The sequence below is a fragment of the Mustelus asterias genome, chromosome 9 (assembly GCF_964213995.1).
Source record: "Mustelus asterias chromosome 9, sMusAst1.hap1.1, whole genome shotgun sequence".
Lineage (NCBI taxonomy): Eukaryota > Metazoa > Chordata > Chondrichthyes > Carcharhiniformes > Triakidae > Mustelus > Mustelus asterias.
This window is the reverse complement of record NC_135809.1, coordinates 60443999-60455807: the sequence shown is the minus strand read 5'-3', so window position 1 is coordinate 60455807 and position 11809 is coordinate 60443999. Positions and strand designations below refer to the sequence as shown.

The window sequence follows — 11809 nt, the reverse complement described above, 5'->3', positions numbered from 1 at the left end:
CTTTGCCGGTCGTTTATGGATCCACTTCATGGGAGTTTTTGGGGAATTAGATCGGGCTAGATTAAATGAAGCTGATTCATCCAAATGGGCTAGGACATTAGTCACGCACACCACAGAGGAAGGCAAGAAAGCCTGTGCCAATTTTGACCCCGCAGAAACCACACACAACGAGGCATGGGTTCTCCGATGGTTAGCTCAAGTCTAGGAACAGGTAGTTCAGGGAGCCCCAATGTCACGGTCAGAAAGGGAGGCGAGAATGCTTCCGATGAGGGCTAGCCAGGGTCCAGTATGGAGAAATGAGGGTAGAGGGGATCCCCAACACCAGAGAGGGACAGCTCCACCTTACACAGCAGCCCCGGGGAGAGATAGAGGGACATGTTTTAATTGAGGGCAGCCAGGACACTTCGCCCGAGATTGTAGGAGATCTCTACCACCATATACACAGTCCCTGAGACCACCAGGACCACCGGCTCCACCAGTTAGGCCAGCTCCTAGAGCTTCACACACTCACGTGCGCAGCAATCCCGCCACCATGACTGAAGCAGGAAAGTTGTTTGTCGGCGGCCTGAACTTCGACACAGACGAGCAGTCCCTGGAAGAGGTTTTCTCCAAGTACGGGCAGATCTCTGAGGTGAAAGTGATTAAAGACAAAGACACCATGGCATCCCGCGGTTTCAGCTTCATCACCTTCAAAAACCCAGAGAACGCCAGGGACGCGCTGCAGGCGATGAATGGAAAATCCCTCGATGGGCGCCAGATCCGGGTAGGCCATGCCAAAAATAGGTCTGGAGGCGGCTGCGGGTATGGTCGAGGCGGCTATAGCAGCGGCTACAGTAACAGTGGCCGCAGGAGAGGAGCAGGAGGTGGCTATTGGGATAGTGACAGGAGCGGCGGCTATAGCGGCGGAGGCCGGTATGATACAGGAGACTGGGGTAGCTATTCGGGTAGGTACAAGGGCCAAGGTGGATACTACTACGGTGGTGGTGGTGGTTACGGAGGCCGCTCATACCAGGGACTATGACTGATCAAAGCAAGAGAAGCATTTCTGCCAGATTCAGGATCAACCTCCCATCTTGTTCCTGAAAAGGCTGCAGAAAGCAGTATCTGAATTTGATTTGCCTGTTATGTTAAAATGCTATAAAACCATTTTCACCATGATTATTCTTGTTACCCAGCTGTTGACTCGGTTAACTTGTTATGTGGATTGAACATTTCATTAAAAAGTAAGCCATGTGGCTTTTAATGAATTTAAATGTCTTCACTTGGAAAATCGGCATGGAGCGTCTGTCGCGGGATTGAGACCGCAAGTTGAATATTACCAGCAATGTACCCAGTTACTTTTGAGTCATTTTCCTTGCCACTGAAGAACAATGAAAGATCTCTCTCCACAGCAGCCTTTTCATGTAACTTATTGCAAGACTCTTTGAAAGCAAACTGATGGTCTTTTGTTTTAAAACTCATTTTTTGAAAGCTATATACTGATTTTTAAAAATCAAATGTCATTTGTTGCACTTTCATCAGATGGCATGGTCCTTTGAACAGAACATGGCCATTTGGGAGTTGCCAGTGGATTATCTGAGTAAAATGCAGCTTCAGAAGAAAAAACAGGGGGCATGGACAGTTTAAATACATGTATATACATCAAATATTAGATGCAATAACAACAGAAATTACATTGATCTCCTCAGGACAATGACGGATGACGACAAAGATGCAACCTACGATCTACCTCGTCGGACTCATCATCAGGATAAGCACGCAGGACACTCCAAGCAAGATGAACTTTTTGTATCCCGACTATTTGTGGTTTGACACAACGACAAGACGTGGGGTCCGCCTTCGAATCACGGTCCGCTCTAATTGATTAACAGAATGTTTGCAGAGAAGCCTCCGGATTGCACTTTGCATTGATGGACAACAATGGACAGTTGAAAATCTTAATATCGGGACGTACCTTGGACTCGCAATTGTAATGTATTTTGGTTGCTTGTAATTGGCTTATTGTAATGATTTTGTTTTAGAATGTGTGGTTATATGTAATTCATGGTTAACAGCAGAATGTTTGTTGTCTGTAGCTTCTGGAATGTAAATATGTTGTAGGGATGTATCATTACTGTACTTGCTTGACTGTTGAATGACTGGGGAATTCCTGACAGATATTGGTCTGGAGTTTGTGATCCATCACGCTTTGCATTCAGGATCAAAGAGGGGACTGCGGCCAAACGAGGCCACCTAAAATGGCGATTTGTAAAGCACTCTGGGACAATTGGGCAAGAACTAAAACGACAGACTGCAGCCTAAAAGACAGAGATAAACAGGCTGCAACTCAGACGACTGAATACACAGGAAATAGGCCATCCCAAAGACAATGAACACTTTCTGGTCAAACATACTTGTTTACCAGACAAAGAGGAACCTTAACCCCTTGTTTGGGAGGGAGGTATGTGACCTACGTGCCTCCAGCACCTACAGACATGGCCGTTGGGGACACACCCAGAGATTGATGTGGCAGCATCTGATTGGACTCTTGTTGATCAGGGTGATCAAGCCCTGATCGATTGATTGACAAGAATCAGGAGACCACCCAAAAGGACACAAAACCAGGGAGGGATAAAAGGTGCTGCACAACAGAAGAAGCTCCCTCTCTCTCTCTGACCCCACGAACAAGCTATAACAATGGTGACCATCGCTATCAATGACCAGCACAAGGAGAGCCACCACACCCGAGAAGGAAGGAAGACCAGAGCCAGAGTGTCAAACCAGACCAAAGGGCCAGACTATGCAGAGGACTGCAGAGACCAGCGCACAGATAAAGGCAATATCTGCTTGGGTACTTGCCAGTCACGCAAAGTTAAGTCAAGGTCTGGTATTGGACTTGAACTTTTGTATTTCTGTAAGATAACTTATTGTTGGTTGGGTGGGTGATTAATGATTGTGTATTTAAATGAATATTGTTGTACTAACAAGAAGTCTACTTGCGATTCTTTGTCCACTGTCTAAGGGTTAAAAATTGTGGCAGGCACAATGATTTATTGATCAAAGGCCTTTCGAAAATCTAGATACATCTAAAACCTTATCTCTTTTTGTTACATCCAGACATATGAATTACGAGCAGGTATAGTCCATTTAGTCCCTCAAGCTTGCATCACCATTCAATAAGATCATGGCTGATCTGATTGTGGCTTCAACTCCATATCACCTGACCCATTGAGTTCCCTTGTAGTCAAGAATCTATCTACCTCTGCCATAAAAATATTCAATGACTACTCCCACCACTCCAATACTCCCAAGGGAAGCGAGTTTCAAAAATTCATGACCTTCTGAGAGAAGAAAATTCTTTTTTTTCCATAAAAACCCTACAATGCAGAAAGAGGCCATCTGGCCCATCGAGTCTGCACCGACCACAATCCCACCCAGGCCCTACCCCCATATCCCTACACATTTACCCGCTAATCCCTCTCACCTACGCATCTCAGGACACTAAGGGGCGATTTTAGCATGGCCATTCAACCTAACCCGCACATCTTTGGACTGTGGGAGGAAACCGGAGCGCCCGGAGGAAACCCACGCAGACACGAGGAGAGTGTGCAAACTCCACACAGACAGTGACCCAAGCCGGGAATCAAAGCCAGGTCCGTGGAGCTGTGAAGCAGCAGTGCTAACCACTGTGCTACTGTGCCGCCCTTCTCATCTCATCTCTTCTCATCCCCATCTTAAATGGGAGACTCCCTGATTTTTAAACTGTGTTCCCTAGATCTCGTTTCTCCCACAAGGGGAAACATCCTCTCCACATCCACCCTGTCAAGTCCCCTCAGGATGGTAAATGTTCCAATGGATTCCAATGGATATAGGCCCTGTCCCATCCAACCTTTCCTTCTATGATAAACACTTCCCCACCATCAAGTATCAATTGAGTTAACCTTGCCAGGATAAACTGGCATTGGTGGGCGGGGTGGGGGGGGAGGGGCAGTGGGATGCAGAGGAGATTCATTAGGTTGATTCTGGAGTTGAGAAGGTTGGCTTATGAGGAGAGACTGAGTAGACTGGGACAATGCTCATTGGAATTCAGAAGAATGAGGGGAGATTTTATAGAAATATATAAGATTGTGAAGGGAATAGATAAGTTAGAAGCAGGGAGTTGTTTCCAGTGGCAGGTGAAATTAGAACTAGGGGCATGATCTTAAAATAAGGGGGAGCAGATTTAGGGCTGAGTTAAGGAGGAACTTCTTCACCCAAAGGGTTGTGAATCTGTGGAACTCCCTGCCCAGTGAAGCAGTTGAGGCTACCTCATTGAATGTTTTTAAGGCAAGGATAGATAAATTTTTGAACAGTAAAGGAATTAAGGGTTATGGTGAGCGGGCGGGTAAATGGAGCTGAGCCTATGAAAAGATCAGCCATGATCTTATTGAATGGCGGAGCAGGCTCGAGGGGCCAGGTGGCCTACTCCTGTTCCTGGTTCTTATGTTCTTATGTTCTAACCTTCTCTGAACTGCCTCTGACATATTTATATCCTTTCTTAAATAAGGAGACCAATACTGTACTCTAGATGTGGTCTCACCAACTGTAGCAAGCCACCCCTACTTTTATATTCCATCCCTATGCAATAAGCGACAACATTCCATTTGCTTTCTAAAAATCGCTTGCTGTGCCTGTGTACCAACTTTCCCTAATTCATATACCAGGACATCCAAATTCTTCTGTACCTCAGAGTTCTGTAAACTCACTCTTTTTAAATAATATGTTGCTTTTTTATTCTTCCTGCCGAAGTCAACAAATGCATATTTCCCCACACTATTTACTGTAAAACATTCAGTGAGGTTGGTCAAACCAAACCTTTCCTTTTAAAAATTATGCTAATTGAAGTTTATCATACTTTCTGTTTGTAGATTAATTACATCTTTGCATAAAGATAGCACTACATTTCCTGCGACTGACCTGTAACTGCTCCATAAATCCCTGGACATGTTCTACATTCCATCTTAATGTCGGATTAACTAATTGCCGGTCCTCTCACATGATTGCCTTTCCTAATGAATGTTTATATCTATGGAAGAGAACCTCTGCTATCTTTTCCCTAACTTCTTTTGATAAGCATGGGGCAATCCGTGAGGACCAAGAGTTTTCTCTTGTTTAGATTTGGTCAGTTTTATCAATTATTTCCTTCTTTTGATCTTGAATGTTATTATATGATTTTTGTTCTCTTCTAAGGTTATGTTCACCTTGTTGATGCCCTTGGTAAATACAGTGACAAAGTATGTATTTAACCTTTCGGACCTTATCCCAAGCCAGAGTTTTATTTTTATTATTTCTATGTCTGCAGGAAACTTTATTATTTCTTTTTACTCAAGAATGTGGCCCACACATGCCCATCGAGCCTGCTCTGCCATTCAATACAATCATGACTTGTCCAAAGATGTGCGAGGTAGGTTGATTGGCCATGCTAAAATTGCCCCTTAGTGTCCTGAGATGCGTCGGTTAAAGGGATTAGTGGGTAAATATGTAGGGATATGGGGGGGTAGGGCCTGGGTGGGATTGTGGTTGATACAGACTCGATGGGCCGAATGGCCTCTTTCTGCACTGTAGGGTTTCTATGATTTCTATGATGACTGATCTTGGCGTTCAACTTCACTTTCCTGTCCGCTCCCCATATCTCTTAATTCTCCGAGAGACCAAGGGGGCGATTCTCCCCAAAACATTCTAAGCACCAAATTGGCAGGAAAAATGGTGTAATTCACAATTGTTTTTTCAATGGGAGTTCAGACTCTAATCTCCCACACTCAGTGCGATGCAGAGGTTACAATTGTGGGGGAGTCTATTCACGGCAGAGTCTGACAGCTCCGGAACTCTGCACATCACCGTGGCCCCGATCTGTCAGCCTCATGTTTGCTGGCCGCTGAAAACCCTCCCACGGGAGGCAGGCCGCCCCCCACCCCCCCCCCCCCCCCCCCGCAGCAGGCCCCCCACCCCCAGCCCGCCCCGATCGCTGGCCTCCTCCAGCCTCAACCGATCCTATCTGCAGAGTGGCAGCCACCCCCACGGATTGCCCCTAGGTCCCACCCACATTAGGCCCAGCCCATTTGGCACTGCCCGGGCAGTGCCAAGGTACCCCTGGGAATGGGCACTTTGCCCCTTGGGCAGTGCCAGGGCACACAGCTGGCATTGTCAGTGTGCCCATGCCTAGGGGGCACGACCCCCCCACCACCCGACCCCCTGGGGGATCCGATTGCCCCCCTTCACTCAAGCGGGGTCTCCCACCAGTTCCCTGAAAGTGGGGAGTTACTCTAAACCCCGCTGAAGTGAAATACTCCTGGAGGGGTGGGAGATTCTATCGGACCCGGAGAATTCAGTCCCGGGCACGATAATCACATTAAAATAACATGAAAAACAGACCTACCTGGTCTTCCAGTCAGCGTAGTCCCGACTGCACCTGCTTTCCGGCGGTGGGAGATGTGCACGCATCGGGAACGCATGCGCGAATCTAGCGAATCAGTCGACAAACACCACTCCCATTCCGACCCACCAAAAAATTAGCAGTTTGGATAGGGAGAATCGCCCCCCCCAAAAGTCTGCCTATCCCAGCCTTAAATGGGATAATGATGAAGAATCCACAACCCCCTCTTGAGTGGAGAATTCCAAAGATTCACAGCTCTTTGAGTGAAGATGGTCCTGATTTGATTTATTATTGTCACATGTATTAACATACAGTGAAAAGTATTGTTTCTTGTGCGCTGTACAGACAAAACATACTGTTCATAGAGAAGGAAACAAAAGAGTGCAGAATGCAGTGTTACAGCCATAGCTAGGATGTAGAGAAAGATCAACTTAATGCAAGGTAAGTCCATTCAAAAGTCTGACAGAAGCAGGGAAGAAGCTGTTCTTAGGTCGGTTGGTAGGTGACCTCAGGCTTTTACATATTTTTCCCGAAGGAAGAAGGTGGAAGAGAGGATGTCCGGGGTGCATGGGGTGCTTAATTATGCTGGCTGCTTTGCTGAGGCAGCGGGAAGTGTAGATAGAGTCAATGGATAGGAGGTTAGTTTGCGTGATGGATTGGGCTACATTCACGACCTTTTGTAGTTCCTTGCGGTCTTGGGCAGATCTCAGTCCTAAATGATCAGCCCTTTATTTATTTTTATTAATTTACAGTATGTGGGTATCATTGGCTAGGCCAGCATTTATTGCTCATCCCTAATTGCTTTTGAGAAGGTGGTGAGTTGCCTTCTTGAATCACTAGTCCCTGTGGAGTAGTGACACACACAATGCTGTTAGGGAGGGAGTACCAGGATTTGATCTAGCAACAGTGAAGGAATGGAAATATATTCCCAAATCTGGATTTTGAGTGGTCTGGAGGGGAACTTCTAATTGGTGGTATTCCCATGTGTCTGCTGCCCTTGTCCTTCTAGATCAGTGCTTCCCAAACTTTTTTCACTGGGCCGCACTTTCGGAATAAAAATTTGCTCGCGCCTCACTGAATTTTTTATTGATAAGAAATACATTCAAAAACAAAAAAAAAACAACTCCTAGCAGTGCTTGATTCATAACATAGAACACAACTACTTTATAATATGATCATGGGACATCCAGAAAGTATAAAACAATGCTTGTTTAAACCATGTTTAAATGTTTCTTTGATTGTCCTTGAATCTTCCCGCCACACTTGCCATCCTCTCTCGCCGCACCAGTGTGGCACGCTGCACCCTTTGGGAACCACTGTTCTAGGTGGTAGTGGTAGTAGGTTTGGAAGGTGCTGCCTAAAAATCCTTAGTGAGTTCCTGCAGTGTATCTAGTAGATGGTACACATTGATGCAAGTGTATTTCAGCGGCGGAGGGAGTGAATGCTTGTGGATGGAGTGCCAATCAAGCGGGCTACTTTGTCCTAGATGGCTCTTGAATGTTGCTGGAGCTGCGCTCATCTAGGCAAGTGTATATTTTTCTATTACACTCTTAGCCTGTACCTTGTAAATGGTGGATAGGGTTTGGGGAGTCAGGAGGTGAGTTATTTGCTGCGGGATTCCTAGCCTCTGACCTGCTCTTATAGCCACAGCATTTATGTGCTCCCCATGTTCTAGATTCCCCAACTAGAGAGCAACATCTCAACGTCTACTCTGCCAATTCACTTCAGAATCAGTTTTTTCAATGAGATCATTTTTCTTCTAACCTCCAGAGAATAGAAACCCAATTTACTCAACTCTCACCATAGGACAAACCCTTCATCCCAGAGACAAATGAACCTTCCCTGTAATGCCTCCAATGTAAATATATCCCTCCTTAAATGTGAAGACAGAAACTGCACACGGTATCCCAGGTGTCTCAGCGAAACCCAGTACAATTGTCGCAAGACTTCCTTTATTTTTGTACTCCAATCCCCTTGCAATAAAGGCCAACATTCCATTTGCCTTCCTATCTGCATGGTAAGCTTCTACATTCTTTGTACAAGCACATTCAAGTCTCTTTGAACATCAATCTTTTCACACCTTTTAAAAAAAATTCTGCTTTTTTATTCTTATGAATAAAGTGGATAACTTCAAATTTCCCTACACTAAATCCATCTGCCATCATGTTGCCCACTCACTTAACCTCTGCATCTCTCTTTACAGCCTTTCTGTATCTTCCCCACAGCTTACTGCTCCACCTCGCTTTGTATCATCAGCAAACATAGATACATTACTCTCTGTTTCTTCATCTAACTTGTTACAGTAGACGAGTATTCTCTGGCCATTCACACCAACGAGATTCTCTGGTCCCATCGCAGTACACCGCCGCACGTGGGTTTCCCGGCAGTATGGGATGGCTTCAAAGGGAAATCCCATTGACAGTGGCAGAACCAGAGAATCCCGCCACCAGCGAATAGTGTGCCACCACCCGTCACCAAGAATCACACGGCTGAGAGGTTGAAGAATCCTGCCCAGAGATTGCAAATAACTGAGGCCCCAGCACCGACCCTTGTGGAACTCCAATAGTCACAGCCTTCCAACTTGAAAATACCCTGCTTATGTCTAATCTTCGCTTCCTGTATATTAACCAATCCTTGATCCATGCCAATTTATTAGCCTCAATTCCATGAGTCCTTATCTTGCCCATTAACCATTTGTGTGGCACCTTATCGAATGCCTCTTGGAAATGCGGGAATATTGCATTTCTTTATGATTTTATTTCACACGTTCTCCTTTCTTTCCAAATAGTATTTTTTGTCTAACCTTTGTTTCCTTTTATCATTTTTAATTGTATATGTGCCTATAAATTATATTTAGTCTCTTTTAGCTCTTCCTTATTCATTTGTGGTATTTCATTATTGGCTTTGCTTTTAGCAGTATGCATTTTTCTATTGATCACTAAATTCTTTTCTATTGCTGTTCCATTTCTTGATTTTTTTCCCCAGTTTACCTTCACTTGTTTCTTTATTACCTGCACAAAATTATTTTTTACAACGTGTTGCTTTATCTTACATATATAACAATGACCATGGTAAATAATACCTGTTGAATGGTGACGGAGGAGAGCTACACACAAGATCAGCAAAGCACAAAGCCCCGATTAGATTACTGCATTCCTACAGAGAATACTCGTTCCAATAAGGAACTGACCCCGAGCTGTTACAGTATTCAATGTAATGAGAAAAAATCAGCTCTCTCACTAGTTAAGGCAATGATTAGTCTGACAGGTATCAAGTTTGCACTTGAATTGTGCTTGTACGATGAGCTTCAGATGGGTGAGCTACTAAAATGAGCCTCATCATCCCTGGATTGAGAAGGGATTTACCAGCCAGAATTCACCCAGCCATCCCTGTTGGAATTAAAGGAAATAGAAAGCATTTCAATAGCACATTTCATAACGTCAGGCTGTGGAGGCTCAGTCACTGAGCATGTTCGAATCAGTGATCGATAGATTTCTAGATATTAAAGCCATCGAGAGATATGGAGGAAATGGGGGAAAACAGCATTGAGGTAGAGGATCAGCCATGATCTAGTTGACTGGCAGAGCAGGCTTGAGGGGCGGAACAGTCTACTCCTGCTCCTAATTCCTATGTTCCTGTAGCTAATGAAGCATTGTTCCTCACTGTTGTAATGTAGGAAAAGAATATATTAGTGAATGTTGGTTAAGAACAGGATGGGATAGAGTTCCCTGTCAAAAACCTTTGTTCCTGAAGAATATCCCTTGGCCAGGCACTCAACATTCAACAGCTCCTAGAATTGTGTTCAGGTCTGGCGTGTGCGTATGGAAGAGACAACAATTTGGATGGCAGGTGGAAGCTTTGGGTCACGCTTGCCTTGCATAGGGTTAAAACTGCTGACGATCTGCTACTGCCTTGAGAAGGTACCCTCAAACGCCACAGAGCTTCAACCCTGATGTCATCCTCATTTAGCTATCTGTCAAAAGGGGCCAGCTGCACTGTTCATGCACTTGCCCAATGAACCTGGCTTTACAGTTGGCTGTCTTTTCTCTTTATCTATATGCTTGTTAATTCTCTTTCCACCATCAACACTGTGGCCAAGGCTGACCAATATTGGAGATTGATTATGAAGCTTGGTGGAAGCAAATATTTGAATCTGTCAGTCAGATTTGTCACTTCCTTCACTGGGATTGCTTCCTGCACAAGGCTGAATCCTTACACACTAATGCTTTAAATGGACTGGATTGGGGGTGGTGGATGTGGGGTGGGTGAATCTGAGGCAATGTCTTCACTGCTCCTCTGACTTGCTTTGCTTCTCCATTAAGTAGAAATACTTTAAATGGCAGCAGCAATTAGGACTACTGCAGCAAAGCAATGCTCCAGAGCCTCTGGTCTCTGGATATTCAAAGATATGCTGTGGAGATGCCGGCGTTGGACTGGGGTAAACACAGTAAGGAGTCTAACAACACCAGGTTAAAGTCCAACAAGTTTATTTGGTAGCAAATGCCACTAGCTTTCGGAGCGCTGCTCCTTCGTCAGGTGGAGTGGGAGATGGTGGAGGTGGAGTGGGATCTCCCACTCCACCTGACGAAGGGGCAGCGCTCCGAAAGCTAGTGGCATTGGTTACCAAAAAAACCTGTTGGACTTTAACCTGGTGTTGTTAGACTTCTTACTGTATTCAAAGATACCCAGAGAGACACACACAGAGCCATCGGAAGCCCCACCATGTGCATATTCTTGGGATTTATGCTGGAAGTTTAAAAATCCAATTGCTGCTTTTACCCTGCCTGGATTATTGCAGGATCCCAATGACAGTGAGACCAGTGGTCAGAACCACTCTGACTTCCCAGAACAGTGAAACTCCAAATAAATCAGCTGGAGTGTCAAAGCATTCAGAATCCACAGCAATCTTCACCAACCCTCCCACCTTCAATCCCAGACAATGTTCACCCCCACCTCTTGACTCCACGCTAATCACTCAGCAACCCCGACTGCTCATCAACAACCCTCCAACCACCCCTGACCATCCAAACCAATGCAGCATCCCTAACCACCTTACCCCCCCCCCCCACCCCGCTACCACCCCTTCCCCCCACCCCAGACCACCTAACCCCCCAACAACAAAGATGTCATGGTCACAAAAAGAAGGCAGTGGTAATGGTAGTGTTAAAGCCTAAGGCATGTGTTAACAGTGGCATGAAGGTCAGATAGCAGAATGTGTTAACAGCAGAACAAGGGTCAGCACCCCTTGAAAGTAAAACATGAGAACGAGATACAAACTGGCGCTTGGGGGATGGGGGCGGTGAAAAACATCAAAATGGAGGGGAGAGTTTGTGGTCTGAAGTTGTTGAATTCACTTCTGAGTCCGGAAGGTGTAAAGCGCCTAATCGGAAGATGAGGTGCTGCTCCTCCAGTTTGCAT

At 45.4% G+C, this 11809-nt stretch overlaps 1 pseudogene; it reads left to right on the top strand.

Annotated features, from left to right (window-relative positions):
- The first annotated feature begins 501 nt into the window (after positions 1–501).
- LOC144499026 (RNA-binding protein 3 pseudogene) lies at positions 502–1021 on the top strand (annotated as a pseudogene).
- Positions 1022–11809: the final 10788 nt, after the last annotated feature.